Source organism: Ambystoma mexicanum, chromosome 12 (assembly GCF_040938575.1).
Source record: "Ambystoma mexicanum isolate Mex_15411 chromosome 12, UKY_AmexF1_1, whole genome shotgun sequence".
NCBI lineage: Eukaryota > Metazoa > Chordata > Amphibia > Caudata > Ambystomatidae > Ambystoma > Ambystoma mexicanum.
Genome location: NC_090936.1, coordinates 838,402,952 through 838,426,248, shown reverse-complemented (window position 1 = coordinate 838,426,248; position 23,297 = coordinate 838,402,952).

Below are 23,297 nucleotides of genomic sequence, written 5' to 3'. Positions count from 1 at the left end.
GCATTGAAGAATCACCACATCAAATATGTCATCTCACATGTCTAGTTTCTGGCATCATTTCCCAAGCACACTTTCGAATGCTCCAGTAATGCCATCCAATGTCAGTTAATGCAATACATGTCAAGTACAGTCACCACATTTACTGGCCCAATTTGCTTAAATAATCTTCTAAAAATATCTTTGTCAAATTATGTAACTAACTTTTGTTTAATCCTATCAGGTTTTTAGTAGTCATTATTGCCCGATAGCACTTTAAAATGCATGCTTTACAACAGCTAATGTACTCACAATTTAGCATTGGGGCTATTCCAACCAATTGCAAGGGAGAGGGCGGATACTGGGAGAAAGCAAAACACAAAGGACTTCACCCCAGGGACTGCACACTCTAGATCAGCGGTCTTCAAACGTTTTTGGCTTGGGCCCCCCCCTGAGCAAAGTATGGGCAGGCCGGGCCCCCCCAAAAGTGCCAGATGGACAGTATGTAGAAATCGCTATGAACTTTTGCGCGCCGTCACCGTACCCTACTCTCAGTACAGACCCTGGGCTCTCCACACCCTACTCCCGCCACTATCCCAGTGCTGCTGCCCATCCTGCTCCCACCACAGTCCCATAACACAAGCATACACACATCCATACACATTTAAATAAAAAATAAATCGCCATAAACATACCTCGCTTGGTTACTAAAATGCCCCGCTACAGGTTGCTCTGCCCGTATGTGCGAGGAGGCGCAGGCGCACCCCCTCGCACAAACATACATACATGCAGTGCCCCAGCCAGCATTTCCAATGAGCTATGCAAGGCTGGCGAAGCAAAACACCCCCAGGGTTGCATGGATCAGTGATCATGTGTAGCTGGGGAAATGAACTGTCAAAGGCAAACAGAGTTTCCCTTTGACAGTTCAGCCAGCCCAGGAGCTCTCCCTCAGCTGGAAAAAGCAGCTGAGGGAGTGCTCCGTGTTTCACTGGGCTGGCTCTTCGGCTCCTCCATAATGGGTAAGGTGGCCAGTGGGTGGACGCCCCCTCACCCATTATGGATGAGCCGGAAGGCTTGGACTGGCCTATAGAGCAATAGGGCAATGACCGTACCGAAAATGCAAAATGCTAGTGTAGGCCAGTAAAAATGGGCCACTTTTTTGGCCAATGTGGGCCATTTTGAGGAGTTACTTCACTATGCAGCTAGTAGTTTTGACCATTGTTGCTGAATAAATATTCTTTAAATATCACCATTTGTTTACATTTGAACAAAAAACAACCCCTTGGGTACTGTTCAAACAGTCTGTGACTAAACACTGAATATCCATTTGCAACTGCTGGACATTTTTTCATTGGTGCCTAAGACCGTTTTATGGCCCAGTCTGACCATGTGAGCTGGCCCTTCCCATTTCCTCCAATCTATAAAAAAAAAAAAAGAAAAAACTTTTTTTTTTCACATTTCATGCTGGGCTCTGGCGCCCCCCCTGGGATGCGGCCGCACCCCCCTGGGGGGGGCGCGCCCCACAGTTTGAAGACCTCTGCTCTAGATGCAAGTTAGCACAGAAGAACAGGATGAGAGGCCACAGAAACACAAGAGAGACCCATAGGAATAGCACACCCTGCGCATCTTGTTGAGTCAGATGTGAAGTTCAGAAACACTGCACTGTATGTATCATGTGATTGGGGTAGCCAGACCCAAGCGGAAACTGCATCATGTTCTTACGTTTGGCAAACCGTAAACACTGTATTTTGGATAAGCCTGGTGTCAACAGAAACGTGTTCACAGAGACACTGCACTATATTATACCACTCAGAACACTGCATCAAAGACATTGGTACATTTAAGCATTTCCTGCAAAAATGGCCCAGAGCCGGAGACTTAGGTGTGACCAATTCGGTGCATGCCGTTCAGGCGCAACCGTTTTGCCACAGGTCCCTTTTCCAGCCAGTGATAAAATGTCAGCCGGTCAGTCCTTGTTAAATTCTTGATATACAAGAGCTGGGCTTAGCTAGAGCAATGGTTGACGCGTCCACCAGCGCCCCCTAGTGATGCTGCACATTTCCGCTGGAATCACAGCTCTCACCAGTGACCTAAGAAATAGATTGACCCGGACAAATATTAAATATGAATGACGGGCCATAACAGAGCGGGAGGGACGAAATGGATGCCAACCATTCTGGAATTGGCAAAGAGTATGGAACTGGGTTGAACACTAGCCTATCCAGCCATCTGCTTGGTTCCTGCTTATATTTACACTGTGCATACTGGATGGGTGCTGAGTGACTGCTTGTTCAGAAGAAGCAGGCAGGCATTTGGGAAAAATTAGGGGGTATGACATGGGCAGTGGCATGCTCTAAACTGATTTTTTAGTCTTTCCAAAAACATCGAGAGAGAATACCCATTTCTATTATGCAAAAGCACCCTTTGTACTTCATGCAGTTTATACCAGCATGTCAGCAAGTGTAGGAATAAATAACAGGTGAAAGGTGGCAACTAATTGGCAACATTTGGCATGAGGGTTGTTTACACATAGGCTGCAATGTCAGTCACATCTAAAAAAAATTTGCGCCAAATGACTGTGGCTGAATTGGCTTGCGCACCACTCTGGCCATGCCCAAAGGGGCTCTGCGGCCAAAGTGGTGCACCAAAATGGCTGGCGCACAAAAGGCTTGTGCCAAAACGTGCCATAAAGCTTCTTGTTAAAATGGCCACCTATCATTGCTTTGTGTTCTTTTGCGTCACCTTCCCATTGTACTTTGCCAAGGAGTTTAAACCATTCTAGCCAGAACCAAAACACATGTGGGAATTGAAATAGTACTTGCATGAGCACAAACAGTATTACATGGCCTGCGGTAGCGGCCATGTAGTTATGGATAAGTTGCTAATCCCATAGGAAGAGCAGTTTTTGGGTGGCTTATAACTTCGCTCTCCCTGGGTGAATTCTCACCAAACTTTGCAAAAAAGTATATGGCCCACTCAGAATTTTGCAAAGGTTGGTGAGGTTTGGTGCATGGGGGGCAAAGTCATAAGGGGGTTCCCAAAATGTCTTTTCTTCCCATAGAGTGAATGGGGAAAAAACTTTGCTCACGCCTACAGCTCAAACCGCTGGACGGATTTGCACAAAATTTGTGGCAGGACCAGCGGCTTGGTCCCAAACGCTTTGTAAATTTGGTGGAAATACGTCCAGTAGTTTTTTTTAAAACAACCAAAAAATAGGTCTAAAAAAATGAGTGATATCTATGGCTGCTCCGCGGACACATTTCCCTGTTTGCTCCGCGGACAGGACACCCATTGGCTAATCGGCCTGCGTCATGTCCACAGACATGTTACATGTTTGCTGATTGGATGGGGTGAAGCGTGAGGTGCGTCACATTGTTTTGATGTGTCCGCCATCTTGGATCCATGGACATTGGCGGACACCGCGGCGATGAACGGGGAAAAATACAATTTCGGGGAGTGTGTTGCTGTGTAAGAGTGCTTGGGTTGTCATGTCCGGGGTCTTCACAGCTACCCGCGGACATAAAAAATTTACTACTGGCTATTTTACTTTAGTATGATATTGGTTTTGGGTTGTTAGTAGAGCGTTGTTTGTAATTAATATCCCGTATAAGTAGCCCATATACCACAGTTAAAATGTTTGATTCTATGGGTGTGTTATTCTGCGGTGGTTGTGGCCAGGGCCTAGAGTCTTGGGTGTATACACCCAAGACTCTAGGCCCTGGCCACAACCACTGCAGCATAACTCACCCATAGAATCAAACATCCATCAAATATCCACAAATCTAAAGTTTGTGCACTGTTTGATTTGTAGAGTTTGTATGTGAAGTTTTGGCTAAGTCATCCAATTAAGATTGTAGAGATTGGTAACAAGAACTGCTGCATGTTTGCTTGAATGTTTGTGTTATGTAGCAGTATTTGTGAGTTGAATTATTATATACTTACGGTTTGACTTTTTGTGATTGTATATATTTTCTTCATGACTTGAGTAACTGGAGCAGATATTCTTTTGTAATTTCTGTGATGAAAGAAAAAATCACAATTTAGTGTAGGAAGTTTATAATGAGTTAGTGCATTGCATAATATACATTTCTGCATTATTTCGACCCTCATATTTAGTATGTTAGAAGTACTATATTTCAAACCAGTGTACTGTGCAATTTGCCAAGTTTCTGTTTGTTTATTAAGTCATTGGGTCTATGGGAAAAAAAAATCCATGCTGGATTACATTTTTTTTTTGTTTTGTTATGGTACAATATATTTATTTCTTTGTTTTCAGTGCTTATTTGTTGTCTCTGGCTAATCTTCTATCTGTTGGCTTGTTGCAGATTTTTGGGGCAGTTTGATACTTGTTGGTGTATTCTAATTGTTTACTAATAATTTTATGCTAATCTTCTATCTGTTGTCTTGCTGCAGATTTTTGGGGCAGTTACCTACCTGTTGGCGTATTCTAACTGTGTATTGTTTGTTATATTTTAGTGGTATTGGGCCTCATTACGACCCAGGCGGTAAGTTACCGCCTGGGCCGTGACTTTACCACCATGGCGTAAACTACGTTTACGCCATGGTGGTTGGCGGACTTACCGCCCCATTCCGAGGTCGGCGGGGCGGTAAGTCCCCAATCCCCATTTACCCTTCCCCATTCCCATTTTTGCCCCATAGGGCATAATGGGAGTGGGGAAGGCGTTAATTACGCCACCGTAAATTACGGTGGCGTAATTAACTCCATGGTCCCTTAGCGCCATGGATTTTAACACCTGCTAAAAGCAGGTGTTAAAAGCGCCATGGCGCTAAGGGACCTCGTAGTTGGCGGTAAGGGGTCGGCGCAGCTAACGCTGGCGTTAACCCCTTACCGCCAGGGTCGTAATGAGGCCCATTGAGTTATCTGTTTGGTTGTTGCAGAATCTTGGGGCGGTTAGCTACCTGTTGGCATATTCTAACTGTTTATAGTTTTCTAATTGAAGTTTTGTTAATGTTTATGCACAGATTAGTTATTACATTTTTGTTTTAAGTATATTAAATAAGCTTTTTAAGATTTGCTGGTAATCTCTGCTTAAATGTAATGGTACTATCATTACATTCAAACCATCCACAATTCTTTTTTATATATGCAGTGATGACCTGCATTGGTTGTGGCTCCTGTGTGGTAGATTATACTTATTGTTGTGAAGGTTTTCTTACCAAGTGATACTTGACCATGTGTGAATTCAGTCAGCTTGCAGTTGTTTTTGGTACCATCTGCATTGTAACGTAAAATATTAGTTTTACATATTTACTATGTGTCTGCATTTGTAAGGTGGAGAGATTATCTGAATTGCAGGTAGTACATAATCTGCCATGGTTTGTGTTTTGTACAAGTTGCTGAAATGGAATGGATTCTCAGTTAGATATTGATACATACACAAAGCGTTCATTAGTAATTTGTTCCTGTGCTACATGGTTGCAGAGAGTGTATGTATGTTTCCACATGTATGAAATCTGAAAGATTTAATTTATAGGTATGTTTTTGTTTTCCAGTACTTGTAGTAAGTACATTAGACATTCTTGTGGATCTTCTTGTGAGTTTATAGTGAATTTGACCATTCCAGCACAGTAGTCCTATTATTGTCTTATTCCATGAACACTGTAGGTGCTGTCAGGATTGTTGGTTGCATTTGAAAAGAAGGAATCGGGCTGTTGAGCGTCCTTCTGATAGTTTGTCAAAGAGAATATTGAAAAACTGGATGTTGTTGTCACGTGGGTATGTTTGAAGCCAACAACTCTACCAAGTGCTCCATTAACTAGTCCTTGCTCCACATCAAGGTTACGTTTAAGCATTACTGTACAATTTAAAGATAATTTTAATATTTTTTTCCAAACCAGTTGTGTTGGAGATAGTGTTTTCTAAGGCAATTAGTCTTTTTGTGGCTTGTTGACACATGGGTTGTGTCATACCATGTAAGTCCAGTTTGTCTGTGGAGCAAATTTCAATTATTGGTTGCATTTCTTTTTTCAACATTGTTTCATTGAATTTTCAACAGTTGCAAGAGTTGGCATCAAGGACATACAATTGACATTTTTGTGTGCTAACTTTTCAATGACATCAGTAGCACATGAGTTATGGCCATAGAGTGCATGGATGTGCTGGGTTTTTAATATATATTGTGCTCCTTGAGATAGTACACCAACTGTAATACTTTTAAAAGTGTTGACGTATGTGACATCTGCAGACTGGCGCATGTTTTCCGGTAATTCTCTGTATTGGAAATGTTGTCAAAGGTTGACATTTCCTATGCTGCCAACAGTTTTATGGGACTTTGGGACCTTAGGACCACTCTAGTACATTTTCCTTGCGGATCCTGTTCTGTATGCCAATTTACTAAGAAACTAAAGGAGTTCAAAATTGGGCAAAAAACCTGGACTCTCTCCACTATGACAAACTGCAAAACAAAACAGGCGGTGTACTGCATCCAATGTCCTTGCGGACTCTGCTATGTCGGTCAAACTTCTCGACCTGTACACATTAGAATATCGGAACATCGCTCGAGAATCAGGTGCAGAACAATATCTTCACCTTTAGTAAGTCACTACCTTGAACTACAACATTCCGCCAATGACATATTCTGGTGGATCTTGGACGTGGTTAAGAATACCCCGGATGTCTCTCAATGTCTCCTTCAGAAGGAGGCACGTTGGATCTATCGCTTATCTACCCACACAAGTGTATTTAATGAAGATTTTAGTCCAATCTAGATTACTGTTGCTTCCCTTTGCATTCCCCTTTCTGGTTTGTGCTCCATTCCCGCTCCACACATTCATAGTCCGGGAACCTTGATTCACATTCATGTGTTCCTTCGATTATTTTCAACATAATTTTTCGCCTATCAGTCACGATCTAGACGTGACGTTTCCACTTACTCACCAGCTGACCCCTTAGCGCGAGTCATGCTCGCTCACGTTTTCTTTCTCCGGCGGTCTGCAACCTGACTTAGCGCCATAGCTGCAGCTGCCCTGCAGTGCCATAGCTGCAGCCGCCCTCCAGCGCAAGCTAACGCCCGCTCACGCTTCTCTTTCCTTTCTCTCCAACGGCTTGCATACTGACTCAGCGGCATAGTAGCAGCCGACATACAGTCAGTTTTAAACTCAACCGTCTGATCCGAGCACAGGCACGGCATCTTGTTCCTCCTCGCGACCTGCTTTGTAATTCAGAGTTACAGAAGCAGCCGCCACGAAGGAACTTTACTTTCACTCTTGTGAGTGACACGGAGGCACGGCTATCCCTAGCCAATGCGTGCTCTCTCCAGAACAAGCTCCAATGGCATGAGGCTACTCAGCCACACAGCCCCTGCCATCACCGATGACGCACAAGCGCATATCTTTAGAAGCCTCATTCGAGCCCCGCAGCAGCAGTGAATCAGAGCTGCTGGGCTTACGCTTCTACAGCTGTTAATCAGGTAAGACGCTGTGAGTCACGGGCAGTGCATCTTACTTAGTATACAACTATTGTTCTTAGCAATTTCCTTCTACCTCTACTGTTTTTCCCTAGAGGCAGCATATTTTCTATGCATCACCCTCTTGCAGCTTTAAAGCGATTAGTGGGCTGGGTAGTCCCCCAGTCATCGTGCCTAAAACCAGCCACCCATTTGATGGTACATCACGGACTTCATTGATAACTCCGTATGCCGCTGTGTAGGATCATCCATTCTGGATACTCGAGTGTGAGTACCCTCTCTACAAAGATAGCGCTATTTCCACGCTTCTCCCTAGTTTTTCTTATCTTTACACTAACCCCATCCTTTTTTATTTTCCAGTGAGTTTTTTCTCCAATGTGACCTTAAACTCGATGCAGCCTCCCCGAGGATTATCCCGGTTCCGCTTTCAGGCGCCCACTTCTGGGCTTCCGAGCCCTTCTCATGCCTGTTTTTCTTCCAATTTACCCACAGCCTTTAAACTAGGTAATTCGTTTCCCTCTTTCTCTTTAAAGCAAGAAGGGTAATTTTACCTCATGATTTGGGGATTGCCCCTATCATGTTTTAATTATTATTTTTTTTTATGTCTGCTTCCCCACAGGGTCAAATTGTTGTGAGGTATATCGCCCTGAGGAAGGCAAATTTCAACTATGTTATGAACTTATGGCCAGACAGGTGGCACCTTTGCCGAAACGTTGTTTTGATGATGTCAACTTGAACTTTTTCAGTCCATTATATTTTTTTGACACTGACATGTAGGCAGACCTGTCAATGGAATACAGGAAACAGAGCAAATTTGGACTTGACTGCTTTCAGAAAAGGACATTTCAAAAACTCAATTGGTTGGCTTACAATAAGGCCATTTTCTCACTATTTGCAGTCCATGTATCTAGTTTCCACGAGTATTCCCCTTTTCTTTTGTAATTAAAACTGACAATTACTTTTTCTGTTTGTTCTTTCTTTAAAACCAAAACAAATTAATAATTGTACTTTTGTGTGCTTTTTATCGTGTCTTCTTGATTTATTTTTCCAAACTTTGAAACCACTTATGTTTGCAGCTATTTGTTTTTTGACCATGTTTTTCATGTTATTGTTGATAAAACATTGACTCACAGTCTATTCAAATTTCTCTTTGTGAAATAAATATCAAAAACTTCTTTTACAAACTTGCCCTCCTTGTTTCCAGAGAACTCCAAAATATTGTATGATACCAGTTAACTACTTATGAGAATCTTTGCAACTTTAGTTTACAGCAGTAAGGACTTCCTTGTTATAATTGGCCAACAGTTTTACGGCAGAGTTTCTGCCCTAAAGTTTTCAAAATATATTTCAAAATATATTCACCTTTCACTGGTGTCAATTGAAGATCTCCACAAACAATAATGTGTTTTCCTCCAAAGAGCTCTTCGTAGTCTGTTTTGAGTACCTCTTGTAACCTGATGTGAATCAAGGCCAACATTAGGTTGGAGACCATGCTCACTTCATATATTAGTAGCATTTTCATTTGTTTTAAAACTCTGTGTAGTTCCATTGCTGCTTCTGTAGAAAGTGTGTAATAATCTAAATTGTTTTGGTGTTCTACTTGAAGGAGTAGTATTCAGTGTAAAGTGACACCACCTATGTTGTAGGCAGCTAAACCTGTGGGGGTAGTTACAACAGCTGATAGTTTGTTGTTTGTCAATTGTTGAAGGAAATTGATGATTTTGATTAAGAATGTTTTCTTTTCCTGAACCAGCTTGACCACTGACGTATAGCAGTACAGGTTTGTAGTTTTGGCAAGTACAGTTTTTATTTTCATGTTGTAGACCATGTTCAATTTTTTTTGTTAGCTACGCTGCTCATTGTTCAGTTTTGATTTCCGTACAGTGAAGTCTTCTGTATCTGCTTCATAGTGACACATGGTGTTTTCTACTTCTGTCATATCTAATTCTGCTTCGTTTGCTATTAGTGTCTGTCCCAGTCGTTCTTGGCTTCCTGTTACAGAAGTGTGTGGGAGTGAGGGGCCAATGGGCCCCTCTCTACCATCACTTCTCAGTACAACACTCGGACCAAGTGCCTCTAGTGGTGGGTACGCCCCTCGCCCTTACGTGATGTTAACTTTGGGTTACATTCGTGTAGATGGGACCACCGAGCAGGACACAGGGGGAAACAATTTTTTGTACCCCCTTTCGACTCAATCTTGGTGACCAGGCCTCACTGCGATAGTACAAAATGCCTCTCTCCCTTTTCCCCGCCGCAGTAGCTCGGAGCACATGGCCCCCACCCTCGTTCCCACTCCAACTGGAAGATTCTGCAGCTCCACTCTCAAGCTGAAGCCGGAGCTGCTTGCAACAAATAATAAATGTAACACATCTCTTTTCCTCGGAGATCACTGTCCTGCATGTGAACCAACATAAGCCAAGCATATAGCTCGTCCATCTCCACAAAAATGTCCTTGCCCTCTTACCCTCGCCAGTTGAAACTTATTGCCATTCTAACCCTGTGTCCCAGCAAGTTATCCCTTTCATGTGCCAGACTGCTGAACATGCTATGAAGCCCACCCAACAGACCCCCAACTAACATTAGACCCCTGCTGCAGTATATTGCGCCCAATACTAACAAATACCACATACCTGAGATTCTTGTGAGACTAACCCTATAGTTCAATGACAGTATTATAGTGGTCAAGGCCCGTAAACCTGTGACCTGTATAACCCAAATGTTATAGATGATATAAACTCTTGAGTGATTTGTACAATGACATGATACACTACTGAGGGTCTTTTGATCAACCATTATTTAGTGCATGCATTATTCAGAATGTATTTTCTTAGCTTAGCTTAGATAGTGACCACCGTGTTTCACAGCGACCTGACCTTCACCCATCCGGAGCACAGATGTCTGACGTCAATCCTCCCGCCAACCAAGCAACCAACCCGGAGGAAGAGATGATGCCCACACCTAAGACACCACCCCGACTGACCAATCCAGGTCCAACGTAGCATCATATGTTAAAAATGTCAATGTGCTATATAAATGTGTTGTAACCTTGATGTAGTCAGAGCGCTCTCAGAGATCTAGATAAACTTTTCCTTGAACTCTTGCAGCCTGCTCTTTGTGCCTTATTCCCTGTCCAGGGAGTGTCTGTATTATTTATTTATTCACGTAGAGTCGGGGGGGCACAAACATTTGGTGACCCCCTGCGACGTGATCGGAGAGGTGCTTCGAGGCCGGCGCTGTGTGTCGAGATTCGGGACACCCCCCAGCAAAAGCATCGCCTCTGCGGCTGACCAGCCTGTGCGCACTACGAAGAAGGGTCAAGGGTTCCCGCTTGACGAATACCCGACTGAAAAGCTGCTCACCGAGGCGGGCCACGGCTTGGTTGGGGTGCGAGCCTGACTAGGGTCGGACTGCGAGCGGCGACTCTCGGGTCACCTGACTAAACACGTGAGTGCCGGTTGCAAAGGTTACAAAGGAAAGGTAAGGGGGAAATAAGGGGGACAGGTGGTAATGTGTTATAGGGAAGAGTAGGGCCTGTGTGAGTGATGATGAGGCTTTTCTGATTTGTCCTTTATATGGCCATTAGGTTTTTGTAAGAAGTGAAGAGAAACAAGAGAAGTTGTATCCTAGCCTGAACGAGGTAGAAGGCAGCACCGCGTAGCATTTTCTCGTCCAGTGCAGAATAAATAAGTGAAGATACAGAGAAAATAGTAGGAGTCTCCCATATTGAGTAGACTCGGAGTAGTTGTTTAGAACATTCTTTTTCTGGATACGAAAGGATTCTTGGAAAAGAGTAAGAGGGTGTAAGAGGTGGGGAGTGAATGAGAAGAGTAGGCGAAACGGGGACTGGGTGGTAAAAAGAGCAAAACGGGGGAAAAAGCACGCAGGTAGTGCATGTGCATGATGTTTTATATGTGCTTTTGCGTTTTGTCCATTTTTCGTCAAGGATATCCAAATACTGTGATTGATTTGTGGATGAAGGTGGTAAAATATACAAAAAATGAACTGTTGAATTTGAACATGCAACCAGCATAAGGTTACCATTGAAAATTGATTCACGGTAGTGGCCATGTAGTTATGGTTAAGTTGGCGATCCATAGGAAGAGCACTTTTTGGGCGGCTTATAACTTCACTCTCCCTGGACGGATCCTCACCAAACTTTGCAAGTATTTGGGTCACTCTGAATTTTTTTGCAAAGTTTGGTGAGGATTCGTCCAGGGGGGGGGCAAAGTTATGGGGGGGTCCCAAAACTTTTTTTTCCCCATAGAATGAATGGGAAAAAAATTGTGCTCGCGTCTACAGCCCAAACCGCTGGACGGATTTTCACCAAATTTGGACCAGGAGCAGCGGCTTGGTCCCGAAAGCGTGCTTTTGCAAATTTGGTGAAAATCCGTCCATAGTTTTTTTTTAAATGACCAAAAAGTAGGTAAAAAAAAAGTGTGATATCTGTGTTCGGTCTGTGGACGGACTTCCCTGTTCGCTCCGCGGACAGTGCCCTGATTGGGCAATCGGCTTGCGTGATGTTCACGGACAAGCAACGTGTTCGCTGATTGGACGGCGTGGAGCGTGAAGCGCGTCAGATTTTCGGTAGCGCCCGCCATCTTGGATTCGCTGTCGTCCACGGACAGCGCGGTGAAACTTTGTTCAAAATTTGTATTTAGTAGAGTGTGTTGGTGTGTAGGTGTGTTTGGGAAGGGTGGGAGTGTATGAGATAGGATGAAAGTTGTGTTTTTTATGTGTTAGACATTCTTTTTGTGTTCGATTTGTCTGCGGACATCACGGGTGTTCTGAAATGTTCTAAATAAACTGAATGGGGGGTGTTCTGAGGACTCAATATGTGTCCGTTTTGTTCGCAAGCAAACTGAAACTGTTCTAAGAACACTCGCAGTGTCCTGAAATGTTCACAAATAAACAAAATGGGGGTGTCCTGAGGACGCTGTCCGTATTGTTCGTTGTCAAGTTGAATATGTTCTAAGAACACTCACGGTGTCCTGAATTGTTCGCAAATACACAAAATGGGGGTGTTCTGAAGACGTTGTTGACCACTCGCTGTGTCCTGAAATGTTCGCAAATATGAATGGGGTTGTGGCTGACAAGTTGAATGTGTTCTAAGAACACTTGCGGTGTCCTGAAATTTTCGCAAATAAACAAAATGGGGGTGTCCTGAGGACGCTGTCCGTATTGTTCTCTGTCAAGTTGAATGTGTTCTACGAAACACTCGCGGTGTCCTGAAATGTTCGCAAATAAACAAAATGGGGGTGTCCTGAGGACGCTGTCCGTATTGTTCTCTGTCAAGTTGAATGTGTTCTAAGAACACTCGCTGTGTCCTGAAATGTTCGCAAATAAACAAAATGGAGGTGATCTGAAGACGTTTCTAAGAACACTCCCGGTGTCCTGGAATGTTCGTAGGGGGTGTCCTGAAGGCATAGTCCGTATTGTTCGCTGGCAAATTGAATGTGTTCTAAGAACACTCGCGGTGTCCTGAAACGTTCGCAAATAAACAAATGGAGGTGTTCTGAAGATGTTTCTAAGAACACTCCCGGTGTCCTGGAATGTTCGTAGGGGGTGTCCTGAAGGCGTAGTCCGTATTGTTCGCTGGCAAGTTGAATGTGTTCTTAGAACACTCATGGTGTCCTGAAATGTTCGCAAATAAACGAAATGGGGGTGTTCTGAGGACACTGTCCGTATTGTTCGTTGACAAGTTGAATGTGTTCTAAGAACACTTGCGGTGTCCTGAAATGTTCGCAAATAAACAAGATGGTGGTGTTCTGAAGACGCTTCTAAGAACACTCGCGGTGTCTGGGGAATGTTCGTAGGGGGTGTCCTGAGGACGCTGTCCGTATTGTTCTCTGTCAAGTTGAATGTGTTCTAAGAACACTCGCGGTGTCCTGAAATGTTCGCAAATAAACAAAATGGAGGTGTTCTGAAGACTTTTCTAAGAACACTCCCTGTGTCCTGGAATGTTCGTAGGGGGTGTCCTGAAGGCGTAGTCCGTATTGTTCGCTGGCAAGTTGAATGTGTTCTTAGAACACTCATGGTGTCCTGAAATGTTCACAAATAAACGAAATGGGGGTGTTCTGAGGACACTGTCCGTATTGTTCGTTGACAAGTTGAATGTGTTTTAAGAACACTCGCAGTGTCCTGAAATGTTCGCAAATAAACAAGATGGTGGTGTTCTGAAGACGCTTCTAAGAACACTCGCGGTGTCTGGGGAATGTTCGTAGGGGGTGTCCTGAGGACGCTGTCCGTATTGTTCTCTGTCAAGTTGAATGTGTTCTAAGAACACTCGCGGTGTCCTGAAATGTTCGCAAATAAACAAAATGGAGGTGTTCTGAAGACGTTTCTAAGAACACTCCCGGTGTCCTGGAATGTTCGTAGGGGGTGTCCTGAAGGCGTAGTCCGTATTGTTCACTGGCAAATTGAATGTGTTCTAAGAACACTCGCGGTGTCCTGAAATGTTCGCAAATAAACAAAATGGAGGTGTTCTGAAGACGTTTCTAAGAACACTCCCGGTGTCCTGGAATGTTCGTAGGGGGTGTCCTGAAGGCGTAGTCCGTATTGTTCGCTGGCAAGTTGAATGTGTTCTTAGAACACTCATGGTGTCCTGAAATGTTTGCAAATAAACGAAATGGGGGTGTTCTGAGGATACTGTCCGTATTGTTCATTGACAAGTTGAATGTGTTCTAAGAACACTCGCGGTGTCCTGAAATGTTCGCAAATAAACAAGATGGTGGTGTTCTGAAGATGCTTCTAAGAACACTTGCGGTGTCTGGGGAATGTTCTTAGGGGGTGTCCTGAGGACGCTGTCCGTATTGTTCTCTGTCAAGTTGAATGTGTTCTAAGAACACTCGCGGTATCCTGAAATGTTTGCAAATAAACAAAATGGAGGTGTTCTGAAGACTTTTCTAAGAACACTCCCTGTGTCCTGGAATGTTCGTAGGGGGTGTCCTGAAGGCGTAGTCCGTATTGTTCGCTGGCAAGTTGAATGTGTTCTTAGAACACTCATGGTGTCCTGAAATGTTCGCAAATAAACGAAATGGGGGTGTTCTGAGGACACTGTCCGTATTGTTCGTTGACAAGTTGAATGTGTTTTAAGAACACTCGCAGTGTCCTGAAATGTTCGCAAATAAACAAGATGGTGGTGTTCTGAAGACGCTTCTAAGAACACTCGCGGTGTCTGGGGAATGTTCGTAGGGGGTGTCCTGAGGACGCTGTCCGTATTGTTCTCTGTCAAGTTGAATGTGTTCTAAGAACACTCGCGGTATCCTGAAATGTTTGCAAATAAACAAAATGGAGGTGTTCTGAAGACTTTTCTAAGAACACTTCCTGTGTCCTGGAATGTTCGTAGGGGGTGTCCTGAAGGCGTAGTCCGTATTGTTCGCTGGCAAGTTGAATGTGTTCTTAGAACACTCATGGTGTCCTGAAATGTTCGCAAATAAACAAAATGGGGGTGTTCTGAGGACACTGTCCGTATTGTTCGTTGACAAGTTGAATGAGTTTTAAGAACACTCGCAGTGTCCTGAAATGTTCGCAAATAAACAAGATGGTGGTGTTCTGAAGACGCTTCTAAGAACACTTGCGGTGTCTGGGGAATGTTCGTAGGGGGTGTCCTGAGGACGCTGTCCGTATTGTTCTCTGTCAAGTTGAATGTGTTCTAAGAACACTCGCGGTGTCCTGAAATGTTCGCAAATAAACAAAATGGAGGTGTTCTGAAGACTTTTCTAAGAACACTCCCTGTGTCCTGGAATGTTCGTAGGGGGTGTCCTGAAGGCGTAGTCCGTATTGTTCGCTGGCAAGTTGAATGTGTTCTTAGAACACTCATGGTGTCCTGAAATGTTCACAAATAAACGAAATGGGGGTGTTCTGAGGACACTGTCCGTATTGTTCGTTGACAAGTTGAATGTGTTTTAAGAACACTCGCAGTGTCCTGAAATTTTCGCAAATAAACAAGATGGTGGTGTTCTGAAGACGCTTCTAAGAACACTCGCGGTGTCTGGGGAATGTTCGTAGGGGGTGTCCTGAGGACGCTGTCCGTATTGTTCTCTGTCAAGTTGAATGTGTTCTAAGAACACTCGCGGTGTCCTGAAATGTTCGCAAATAAACAAAATGGAGGTGTTCTGAAGACGTTTCTAAGAACACTCCCGGTGTCCTGGAATGTTCGTAGGGGGTGTCCTGAAGGCGTAGTCCGTATTGTTCACTGGCAAATTGAATGTGTTCTAAGAACACTCGCGGTGTCCTGAAATGTTCGCAAATAAACAAAATGGAGGTGTTCTGAAGACGTTTCTAAGAACACTCCCGGTGTCCTGGAATGTTCGTAGGGGGTGTCCTGAAGGCGTAGTCCGTATTGTTCGCTGGCAAGTTGAATGTGTTCTTAGAACACTCATGGTGTCCTGAAATGTTTGCAAATAAACGAAATGGGGGTGTTCTGAGGATACTGTCCGTATTGTTCATTGACAAGTTGAATGTGTTCTAAGAACACTCGCGGTGTCCTGAAATGTTCGCAAATAAACAAGATGGTGGTGTTCTGAAGACGCTTCTAAGAACACTTGCGGTGTCTGGGGAATGTTCTTAGGGGGTGTCCTGAGGACGCTGTCCGTATTGTTCTCTGTCAAGTTGAATGTGTTCTAAGAACACTCGCGGTATCCTGAAATGTTTGCAAATAAACAAGATGGTGGTGTTCTGAAGACGCTTCTAAGAACACTCGCGGTGTCTGGGGAATGTTCGTAGGGGGTGTCCTGAGGACGCTGTCCGTATTGTTCTCTGTCAAGTTGAATGTGTTCTAAGAACACTCGCTGTATCCTGAAATGTTCGCAAATAAACAAAATGGAGGTGTTCTGAAGACGTTTCTAAGAACACTCCCGGTGTCCTGGAATGTTCGTAGGGGGTGTCCTGAAGGCGTAGTCCGTATTGTTCACTGGCAAATTGAATGTGTTCTAAGAACACTCGCGGTGTCCTGAAATGTTCGCAAATAAACAAAATGGAGGTGTTCTGAAGACGTTTCTAAGAACACTCCCGGTGTCCTGGACTGTTTGTAGGGGTTGTCCTGAAGGCGTAGTCCGTATTGTTCGCTGGCAAATTGAATGTGTTCTAAGAACACTTGCGGTGTCCTGAAATGTTCGCAAATAAACAAATGAAAGTGTTCTGAAGATGTTTCTAAGAACACTCCCGGTGTCCTGGAATGTTCGTAGGGGGTGTCCTGAAGGCGTAGTCCGTATTGTTCGCTGGCAAGTTGAATGTGTTCTTAGAACACTCATGGGGCCTCATTACGACCCTGGCGGTAAGGGGTTTACGCCAGCGTTAGCTGCGCCGACCCCTTACCACCAATTACGAGGTCCCCTAGCGCCATGGTGCTTTTAACACCTGCTTTTAGCAGGTGTTAAAATCCATGGCGCTAAGGGACCATGGAGTTAATTATGCCACCGTAATTTACGGTGGCGTAATTAACGCCTTCCCCACTCCCATTATGCCCTATGGGGCAAAAATGGGAATGGGGAAGGGTAAATGGGGATTGGGGACTTACCGCCCCGCCAAGGTCGGAATGGGGCGGTAAGTCCGCCAACCACCATGGCGTAAACGTAGTTTACGCCATGGTGGTAAAGTCACGGCCCAGGCGGTAACTTACCGCCTGGGTCGTGGTGTCCTGAAATGTTTGCAAATAAACGAAATGGGGGTGTTCTGAGGACACTGTCCGGATTGTTCATTGACAAGTTGAATGTGTTCTAAGAACACTTGCGGTGTCCTGAAATGTTCGCAAATAAACAAGATGGTGGTGTTCTGAAGACGCTTCTAAGAACACTTGCGGTGTCTGGGGAATGTTCGTAGGGGGTGTCCTGAGGACGCTGTCCGTATTGTTCTCTGTCAAGTTGAATGTGTTCTAAGAACACTCGCGGTATCCTGAAATGTTTGCAAATAAACAAAATGGAGGTGTTCTGAAGACTTTTCTAAGAACACTCCCTGTGTCCTGGAATGTTCGTAGGGGGTGTCCTGAAGGCGTAGTCCGTATTGTTCGCTGGCAAGTTGAATGTGTTCTTAGAACACTCATGGTGTCCTGAAATGTTCACAAATAAACGAAATGGGGGTGTTCTGAGGACACTGTCCGTATTGTTCGTTGACAAGTTGAATGTGTTTTAAGAACACTCGCAGTGTCCTGAAATGTTCGCAAATAAACAAGATGGTGGTGTTCTGAAGACGCTTCTAAGAACACTCGCGGTGTCTGGGGAATGTTCGTAGGGGGTGTCCTGAGGACGCTGTCCGTATTGTTCTCTGTCAAGTTGAATGTGTTCTAAGAACACTCGCGGTGTCCTGAAATGTTCGCAAATAAACAAAATGGAGGTGTTCTGAAGACGTTTCTAAGAACACTCCCGGTGTCCTGGAATGTTCGTAGGGGGTGTCCTGAAGGCGTAGTCCGTATTGTTCACTGGCAAATTGAATGTGTTCTAAGAACACTCGCGGTGTCCTGAAATGTTCGCAAATAAACAAAATGGAGGTGTTCTGAAGACGTTTCTAAGAACACTCCCGGTGTCCTGGAATGTTCGTAGGGGGTGTCCTGAAGGCGTAGTCCGTATTGTTCGCTGGCAAGTTGAATGTGTTCTTAGAACACTCATGGTGTCCTGAAATGTTTGCAAATAAACGAAATGGGGGTGTTCTGAGGATACTGTCCATATTGTTCATTGACAAGTTGAATGTGTTCTAAGAACACTCGCGGTGTCCTGAAATGTTCGCAAATAAACAAGATGGTGGTGTTCTGAAGACGCTTCTAAGAACACTTGCGGTGTCTGGGGAATGTTCTTAGGGGGTGTCCTGAGGACGCTGTCCGTATTGTTCTCTGTCAAGTTGAATGTGTTCTAAGAACACTCGCGGTATCCTGAAATGTTTGCAAATAAACAAGATGGTGGTGTTCTGAAGACGCTTCTAAGAACACTCGCGGTGTCTGGGGAATGTTCGTAGGGGGTGTCCTGAGGACGCTGTCCGTATTGTTCTCTGTTAAGTTGAATGTGTTCTAAGAACACTCGCGGTATCCTGAAATGTTTGCAAATAAACAAAATGGAGGTGTTCTGAAGACTTTTCTAAGAACACTTCCTGTGTCCTGGAATGTTCGTAGGGGGTGTCCTGAAGGCGTAGTCCGTATTGTTCGCTGGCAAGTTGAATGTGTTCTTAGAACACTCATGGTGTCCTGAAATGTTCGCAAATAAACAAAATGGGGGTGTTCTGAGGACACTGTCCGTATTGTTCGTTGACAAGTTGAATGAGTTTTAAGAACACTCGCAGTGTCCTGAAATGTTCGCAAATAAACAAGATGGTGGTGTTCTGAAGACGCTTCTAAGAACACTCGCGGTGTCTGGGGAATGTTCGTAGGGGGTGTCCTGAGGACGCTGTCCGTATTGTTCTCTGTCAAGTTGAATGTGTTCTAAGACCACTCACGGTGTCCTGAAATGTTCGCAAATAAACAAAATGGAGGTGTTCTGAAGACGTTTCTAAGAACACTCCCTGTGTCCTGGAATGTTCGTAGGGGGTGTCCTGAAGGCGTAGTCCGTATTGTTCGCTTGCAAGTTGAATGTGTTCTAAGAACATTCGCAATGTCCTGAAATGTTCGCAAATAAACAAAATGGGGGTGTGCTGAGGACACTGTCCGTATTGTTGTCTGTCAAGTTGAATGTGTTCTAAGAACACTCGTGGTGTCCTGAAATGTTCGCAAATAAACAAAATGGGGGTGTCCTGAGGACGCTGTCCGTATTGTTCTCTGTCAAGTTGAATGTGTTCTAAGAACACTCGCGGTGTCCTGAAATGTTCGCAAATAAACAAGATGGAGGTGTTCTGAAGACGTTTCTAAGAACACTCCCGGTGTCCTGGAATGTTCGTAGGGGGTATCCTGAAGGCGTAGTCCGTATTGTTCGTTGACAAGTTGAATGTGTTCTAAGAACACTTGCGGTGTCCTGAAATTTTCGCAAATAAACAAGATGGTGGTGTTCTGAAGACGCTTCTAAGAACACTCGCTGTGTCTGGGGAATGTTCGTAGGGGGTGTCCTGAGGGCGCTGTCCGTATTGTTCTCTGTCAAGTTGAATGTGTTCTAAGAACACTCGCGGTGTCCTGAAATGTTCGCAAATAAACAAAATGGAGGTGTTCTGAAGACGTTTCTAAGAACACTCCCGGTGTCCTGGAATGTTCGTAGGGGGTGTCCTGAAGGCGTAGTCCGTATTGTTCACTGGCAAATTGAATGTGTTCTAAGAACACTCGCGGTGTCCTGAAATGTTCGCAAATAAACAAAATGGAGGTGTTCTGAAGACGTTTCTAAGAACACTCCCGGTGTCCTGGACTGTTTGTAGGGGTTGTCCTGAAGGCGTAGTCCGTATTGTTCGCTGGCAAATTGAATGTGTTCTAAGAACACTTGCGGTGTCCTGAAATGTTCGCAAATAAACAAATGAAAGTGTTCTGAAGATGTTTCTAAGAACACTCCCGGGGGCCTGGAATGTTCGTAGGGGGTGTCCTGAAGGCGAAGTCCGTATTGTTCGCTGGCAAGTTGAATGTGTTCTTAGAACACTCATGGGGCCTCATTACGACCCTGGCGGTAAGGGGTTTACGCCAGCGTTAGCTGCGCCGACCCCTTACCACCAATTACGAGGTCCCCTAGCGCCATGGTGCTTTTAACACCTGCTTTTAGCAGGTGTTAAAATCCATGGCGCTAAGGGACCATGGAGTTAATTATGCCACCGTAATTTACGGTGGCGTAATTAACGCCTTCCCCACTCCCATTATGCCCTATGGGGCAAAAATGGGAATGGGGAAGGGTAAATGGGGATTGGGGACTTACCGCCCCGCCAAGGTCGGAATGGGGCGGTAAGTCCGCCAACCACCATGGCGTAAACGTAGTTTACGCCATGGTGGTAAAGTCACGGCCCAGGCGGTAACTTACCGCCTGGGTCGTGGTGTCCTGAAATGTTTGCAAATAAACGAAATGGGGGTGTTCTGAGGACACTGTCCGGATTGTTCATTGACAAGTTGAATGTGTTCTAAGAACACTCGCGGTGTCCTGAAATGTTCGCAAATAAACAAGATGGTGGTGTTCTGAAGACGCTTCTAAGAACACTTGCGGTGTCTGGGGAATGTTCGTAGGGGGTGTCCTGAGGACGCTGTCCGTATTGTTCTCTGTCAAGTTGAATGTGTTCTAAGAACACTCGCGGTATCCTGAAATGTTTGCAAATAAACAAAATGGAGGTGTTCTGAAGACTTTTCTAAGAACACTCCCTGTGTCCTGGAATGTTCGTAGGGGGTGTCCTGAAGGCGTAGTCCGTATTGTTCGCTGGCAAGTTGAATGTGTTCTTAGAACACTCATGGTGTCCTGAAATGTTCACAAATAAACGAAATGGGGGTGTTCTGAGGACACTGTCCGTATTGTTCGTTGACAAGTTGAATGTGTTTTAAGAACACTCGCAGTGTCCTGAAATGTTCGCAAATAAACAAGATGGTGGTGTTCTGAAGACGCTTCTAAGAACACTCGCAGTGTCTGGGGAATGTTCGTAGGGGGTGTCCTGAGGACGCTGTCCGTATTGTTCTCTGTCAAGTTGAATGTGTTCTAAGAACACTCGCGGTGTCCTGAAATGTTCGCAAATAAACAAAATGGAGGTGTTCTGAAGACGTTTCTAAGAACACTCCCGGTGTCCTGGAATGTTCGTAGGGGGTGTCCTGAAGGCGTAGTCCGTATTGTTCACTGGCAAATTGAATGTGTTCTAAGAACACTCGCGGTGTCCTGAAATGTTCGCAAATAAACAAAATGGAGGTGTTCTGAAGACGTTTCTAAGAACACTCCCGGTGTCCTGGAATGTTCGTAGGGGGTGTCCTGAAGGCGTAGTCCGTATTGTTCGCTGGCAAGTTGAATGTGTTCTTAGAACACTCATGGTGTCCTGAAATGTTTGCAAATAAACGAAATGGGGGTGTTCTGAGGATACTGTCCGTATTGTTCATTGACAAGTTGAATGTGTTCTAAGAACACTCGCGGTGTCCTGAAATGTTCGCAAATAAACAAGATGGTGGTGTTCTGAAGACGCTTCTAAGAACACTTGCGGTGTCTGGGGAATGTTCTTAGGGGGTGTCCTGAGGACGCTGTCCGTATTGTTCTCTGTCAAGTTGAATGTGTTCTAAGAACACTCGCGATATCCTGAAATGTTTGCAAATAAACAAGATGGTGGTGTTCTGAAGACGCTTCTAAGAACACTCGCGGTGTCTGTGGAATGTTCGTAGGGGGTGTCCTGAGGACGCTGTCCGTATTGTTCTCTGTCAAGTTGAATGTGTTCTAAGAACACTTGCGGTATCCTGAAATGTTTGCAAATAAACAAAATGGAGGTGTTCTGAAGACTTTTCTAAGAACACTTCCTGTGTCCTGGAATGTTCGTAGGGGGTGTCCTGAAGGCGTAGTCCGTATTGTTCGCTGGCAAGTTGAATGTGTTCTTAGAACACTCATGGTGTCCTGAAATGTTCGCAAATAAACAAAATGGGGGTGTTCTGAGGACACTGTCCGTATTGTTCGTTGACAAGTTGAATGTGTTTTAAGAACACTCGCAGTGTCCTGAAATGTTCGCAAATAAACAAGATGGTGGTGTTCTGAAGACGCTTCTAAGAACACTCGCGGTGTCTGGGGAATGTTCGTAGGGGGTGTCCTGAGGACGCTGTCCGTATTGTTCTCTGTCAAGTTGAATGTGTTCTAAGAACACTCGCGGTATCCTGAAATGTTTGCAAATAAACAAAATGGAGGTGTTCTGAAGACTTTTCTAAGAACACTTCCTGTGTCCTGGAATGTTCGTAGGGGGTGTCCTGAAGGCGTAGTCCGTATTGTTCGCTGGCAAGTTGAATGTGTTCTTAGAACACTCATGGTGTCCTGAAATGTTCGCAAATAAACAAAATGGGGGTGTTCTGAGGACACTGTCCGTATTGTTCGTTGACAAGTTGAATGAGTTTTAAGAACACTCGCAGTGTCCTGAAATGTTCGCAAATAAACAAGATGGTGGTGTTCTGAAGACGCTTCTAAGAACACTCGCGGTGTCTGGGGAATGTTCGTAGGGGGTGTCCTGAGGACGCTGTCCGTATTGTTCTCTGTCAAGTTGAATGTGTTCTAAGACCACTCACGGTGTCCTGAAATGTTCGCAAATAAACAAAATGGAGGTGTTCTGAAGACGTTTCTAAGAACACTCCCTGTGTCCTGGAATGTTCGTAGGGGGTGTCCTGAAGGCGTAGTCCGTATTGTTTGCTTGCAAGTTGAATGTGTTCTAAGAACATTCGCAATGTCCTGAAATGTTCGCAAATAAACAAAATGGGGGTGTCCTGAGGACACTGTCCGTATTGTTGTCTGTCAAGTTGAATGTGTTCTAAGAACACTCGTGGTGTCCTGAAATGTTCGCAAATAAACAAAATGGGGGTGTCCTGAGGACGCTGTCCGTATTGTTCTCTGTCAAGTTGAATGTGTTCTAAGAACACTCGCGGTGTCCTGAAATGTTCGCAAATAATCAAGATGGAGGTGTTCTGAAGACGTTTCTAAGAACACTCCCGGTGTCCTGGAATGTTCGTAGGGGGTATCCTGAAGGCGTAGTCCGTATTGTTCGTTGACAAGTTGAATGTGTTCTAAGAACACTTGCGGTGTCCTGAAATTTTCGCAAATAAACAAGATGGTGGTGTTCTGAAGACGCTTCTAAGAACACTCGCTGTGTCTGGGGAATGTTCGTAGGGGGTGTCCTGAGGACGCTGTCCGTATTGTTCTCTGTCAAGTTGAATGTGTTCTAAGAACACTCGCGGTGTCCTGAAATGTTCGCAAATAAACAAAATGGAGGTGTTCTGAAGACGTTTCTAAGAACACTCCCGGTGTCCTGGAATGTTCGTAGGGGGTGTCCTGAAGGCGTAGTCCGTATTGT